This window comes from Chanos chanos, chromosome 1 (genome assembly GCF_902362185.1).
Source record: "Chanos chanos chromosome 1, fChaCha1.1, whole genome shotgun sequence".
Classification (NCBI taxonomy): domain Eukaryota; kingdom Metazoa; phylum Chordata; class Actinopteri; order Gonorynchiformes; family Chanidae; genus Chanos; species Chanos chanos.
Window position 1 is genome coordinate 56051294 of NC_044495.1, and position 5000 is coordinate 56056293.

The window sequence follows — 5000 nt, forward strand, 5'->3', positions numbered from 1 at the left end:
AGAATATGCACTTTTTAAAAAAAATGTCTTTGTTATGAATACATCTGGGACTCCTCAGGGAATATTGGATATATCGAAATTTGTGATGTCTCGCCCAAATTCCCATGAAATTTACAAAAAATCTTCTGGCAACTTTCTGTGGGAACTAGGGACTGCCAAAATGGCAGGCATGCAGCCTGTATACAGGGATCTACAGTTTAAGCTTTTAATGATCAAAACTGCTAATATGATGGCTATATCTTACCCGAGGAACTGCCATTTAAACCCATCATAACCCTTCATTTTTATCATTACATCATTTTTATATCAATTCACAACAATTAGCTAAAGCTCCACATTTCAGGACAATTTAGTGTCAAAGTAAAAAAAGAAGCGCCACCTGTTGATAGCATTAATTACTGCACTTTGCCACGATCACAGCATTCTACATTACCACTAAATAATATCGATCACTAAGGTATCCTTTACAAAGACTGTGAAAGAGATGTAGGACTTAACTAAAACTCATTTTGTTGTTTGAAAAAATGTTCCTAAATATATTGAATGGAATGACGAAATCCTGAAAGTGGCATCCAGGCATAAATGAATCCAAAGCATTCTAGAACAGTGAGGTCATCACTTTGACATTAAAGCACAAGCTGTTCTTTGACCGTATGGTTAGTCTCTCTTTCATTTGATTATGTTGTTGTGTGTGTGTGTGTATGTGTGTGTGCGTGTGTGTGCGCGCGCGTTGAGTGTGTATGTGTGTGTGTGCACGTTGAGTGTGTTTATGTGTGTGTGCATGTGTGCGTTGAGTGTGTATGTCTGTGGGAGTGTGTGTGCGTTGAGTGTGTATGTGTGTGTGTGTGTGTGGGCGTTGAGCATGTGTGCGCTGGGTGTGTATGTGTGAGTGTGTGTTTGTGTCTATGTGTGTGTGTGCATGTGTGCATTGAGTGTGGGTGTGGGTGTGGGTGTGTGTGTGCGTTGAGTGTGTATGTGTGTGTGTGTGTGTGCATTGGTTGTGTATGTGTGAATGTGTGTTTGTGTATATGTGTGTGTGTGCATGTGTGCGTTGAGTGTGTATGTCTGTGGGAGTGTGTGTATGTGTGTGTGTGTGTGCACTGGTTGTGTATGTGTGAATGTGTGTTTGCGTGTAGTATGTGTGTTTGTATGAGATATGACGAGTGGTCAGTCTCTGTGTTGGCTCTTCGTGAGTGAACAGCAGTGGTCATAGTAATGGAAGCTTAATGGCGGTCTGGAGCAGATCCCTCAGCAGGAGAGTGGGGACTAAAACACTGCCCCCTACAGGTTTGACAAATCTGCTCTGTCTCCACTACCTACCGATAGATCCATCTGTATATGACCTACATAGCACAAGTCATTTAACACACACACAGACACACGCACACACACACACACACACACACTCACATACACGAGAGAGACAGAGAGAGCGAAAGAGGGGCAGAGAGAGAAAGCCGGGGGGGGGGGGGGGCAAGTGAAAGAGAAGATAGGGAAAGAGAGAGAGAAATAGAGAAGGAGAGGGGGGCAAGTGAAAGAGAAGATAGGGAAAGAGAGAGAGAGAGAAATAGAGACAGAGAGGGGGGGGGGCCTATATTGTGTTGTATCTTTGCAAACTTGCACTAAATTTCCTTTTCTCTCCTTCCTTTTTTTTTTTTTTCTTTGACTCCTCTAACTAAGTGCTGCACATGCAGAATTTTCCAGAAAGACTCTGTAGAAGAGAAAGAGGAGAGTGATTCAGCGCGGTGATGCTGTCAGGCAGCGACGCGCGGGAGGCCGCGCGCCAACACTCTGAGGAGAAATGTTCTTCAAAGCGCAAAATTTATTCTTAAAAGTTTAGCATCACACTTGTTTCCCCAGAGCTCTGGTTGACTCTCTATCTCTTTCACTCATTCTCTCTCTCTCTCTCTCTCTCTCTCTCTCTCTCTTTTCACTCTTTTTCTCTCCCTCCCCCAAAAGCCCACACCGCCAGCTGGGCCAAATCACCGAGCTTTAGCAAAGCTATTAAACCTCCTTTTGTTACAATTTATTAATAGCGCGGATGCTAATAATTGAAAAAAAAAAAAAAAAAAAAACACGAAGCAAATTACTCGAGATGATGGACAGTTCACGCGACTCACGGAAAGTCAAGACAGAACCACCGTGGCTAATTGTCCGTAAAACACGAGAACCTTCCAGAGATCTGCGCTATTAATAAATCGCGAGGGGTTACTGTGCTTTGACCTTTGGCCAGGTCGCTCATAGATTTTTGCTGTTTAAAGGAGATTATTTCCGTGCCTACAGACTCAATTAGCTTTCTATCGCAACTCAAAGACAATTTGGCCTGTTAGCCTAATTAGCTCGAATTAACGGCGGAAAGCTTCATGTGAGGAAAAGCTGCAACATTGTGTGTTCTCTCATAGCATTCCTGCAGTACTCTTCTCTCTGAGGGCTATCTGCTCTCCTTGATTAGGAGAGATTATAAACTCCCTGTGTGCGTTGGTGGATCACTGGGGCTTTGTTGTTGTGCTCTGATTTAGCTTTGGTTTACGATACTGGGCCCCACGGTACAGCTCCACCAGAGGGCTCAACCTGCACCAGGAGGCCCTCATCCGTTATGAAGAATCACCTGCATCACTGGGCTCAAGTGCAACTCAAAAGTCCATCAGAAAGACCATTCTCCTCAAATCACCTGAACATAAAACCAAAGACATCACCATTCGGTCACTGAGCAGGGCGCATTGTACTGTTCAATAAAGGGAATATTCCTTGGATGATTGAGGGATTCCGAGGGGTTTTCAGGCAAAGAGAAAATGTCGGGAAACACCCTCTAGGCTATGTTTACTGTCTGAGAGAGAGAAGGAGAAACAGACAGAAGGGTGTTTTCCCCACTGACTGGGTTAAGTGGGGCAGAATCGCAGTGTGATGAGCCAGTTCCTGCTCTCTGAATGAGACAAACAAGATGAGATACAGTAAATCTATAAAAACACCCTCTTACTGCTACTCAAACTACAATTCTTTTCAAATTAAAGCTGGCTTATCATACTGCCATAGGCGCTGCGTGTGTGTGTGAGTGCGTGTGTGTGTTCGCGCGCGTGCGTCTGTGTGTGTCTGTGCGTGTGCGCGTGTCTTTGTGTGTGTAGGTGTGTGCACATGTGTGTGTGTGTGTTTGTGTGCATGTGTGTGTTTATCTGTGTTTGTGTGTGTGTGTATGTGTGTGCAAATGTGTGTGTGCATGTGTGTGTGTTTGCATGTGTGTGTGTGTGTGTGTGTGTATTTGTGTGTGTGCGTGCGTGCATGTGTGTGTGTGTGCATGTGTGTGTGTTTGCATGCGTGTGTGTGTGTGTGTGCACGTGTGTGTGTGTGTGTGTGTGTATGTGTGTGCATGTGTGTGTTTGTGTGTGTGTGCGTGTGTGTGTGTGTGTGCATGTGTGTGTGTTTGCGTGTGTGTGTGTGTATTTGTGTGTGTGCGTGCGTGTGTATGTGTGTATGTGTGTGTGTGTGTGTGTGTGTGTGTCTTCGATGACTCTGATGACTCATGTTTCCCACCCTGTTGAGGAGCAGCAGCACCAGAGAGCAGCCGCCTCTCCTTACGCATCCAGAAAACAGACACCTGAGTGGGAGAACAAGGCTGCCACACTCCCTCTACTCAGGAGAACCAGGCTGGAGCCCAGCGATAGCCAAATTCTCCCTTTCCACTAAAGAGCATGAAGCCAAAAGCCCTCGTCTTGCCAAAAGACTCCCTTATGAAAAATCACTCTGTCATGGCCAGCCAAGCAATTAGGGAGAGAACTGACAGCCAGTAAATAGCACTGCATCTTGGGACATGTAGTCCTCCAAAGCTTCTCTGAGGACCACACATTGCCAAATGATTAGGGAGGGGACAGTCAAGTGTGACAAGTGGCATTAAAGCACTGAATCACCATTTTTAAAGCTGTTCAGATCGCTACGCCGAGCCAAGAACAAGACACAGAACCAGTCAAGCGGGTAATTACCACTGCATCATGGGAACTGGAGTCAAGTAAATGCCTCATCAAAATGATCACAAAGAACTGAAGGAATGCCAGCCGTCCAGGCGCTAGATATCAATTCATTTACGGGTATGAAATGATATTTAAAAGACGCTCGCCTCTATTTTCAGATCACCTTTATTTTACCAATTAACATTCTGCTCAGGAATTCGGTCTGACAAACTGTGCCTAGAGTACATAGTTTCAGGCAGACACTCCAAATCCAGATTACATTTTGCAAAAGACTCAAAAGATGATTTTACAAATGGTTACCTGAAAGAAACACGAAGAAACGCAGAAATGCTCTTTAATGCAGAGGGTGAGGTTTTTGTCGCTATGCTGTGGAAGATTTAACCCGAAACAGTGCGACCCAGCATGGTAAATATTGCGTCTATCCACTCTGGAGGATAACTGATATGTCAAAATCATTCTCAAACACCACTGGCAGTTATACTGGAAGTTCATTTGGGTTGAAGTATGTAAGCATATGGTTTTGTATCAGTTGAAAGATAGAATAGGGTTGGAAAATGAAGCTGTTTTGTAAGAGGCCCATCATTGCATGGATAGAAACATTATTGATCCAAAAGGTTTTTAATCAAACTTTCAAAGACTGAATGAAATGACTTCCATCTGATGTATTGCCTACGAAAAAAATATGATTCATCTTCCAAAATGAGCTTCTCACAACACAAAGCATTTTATCCAAAAACCATTCGGCTGACGGCAGGAGATTAATCTAATTGCTCTTTAATTATGATGGATTTTTGCATCTGGTGCAAAGACTTTAAGTATTTCCCTATCCATAAATCCCAATTGGTGACTTCATACGCAGAACGATCTCCCCATCAGACGAAAAATTGATGGCCAACCAAGAGAAGAGAGAGAGAGTGAGAGAGAGAGACTACTGTGTGTTTTGGTAGAGAGATTAAGTTGTATCATTTTCAGCAAGTAAATTCAATACTCTCACCACTCTCTCTCTCGCTCTCTCTCTCTCTCTCTCTCACATGCGCG

The 5000-nt window shown here is 43.9% G+C and overlaps 1 protein-coding gene across 1 annotated transcript in view; it reads right to left on the reverse strand.

Annotated features, from left to right (window-relative positions):
- The window catches only part of si:dkeyp-14d3.1 (transmembrane protein 132C), a gene marked incomplete at its 5' end in the record, with an annotated part of 102660 nt that overhangs the window by 35879 nt on the left and 61781 nt on the right, over window positions 1-5000 (reverse strand). The window lies entirely within an intron of this gene.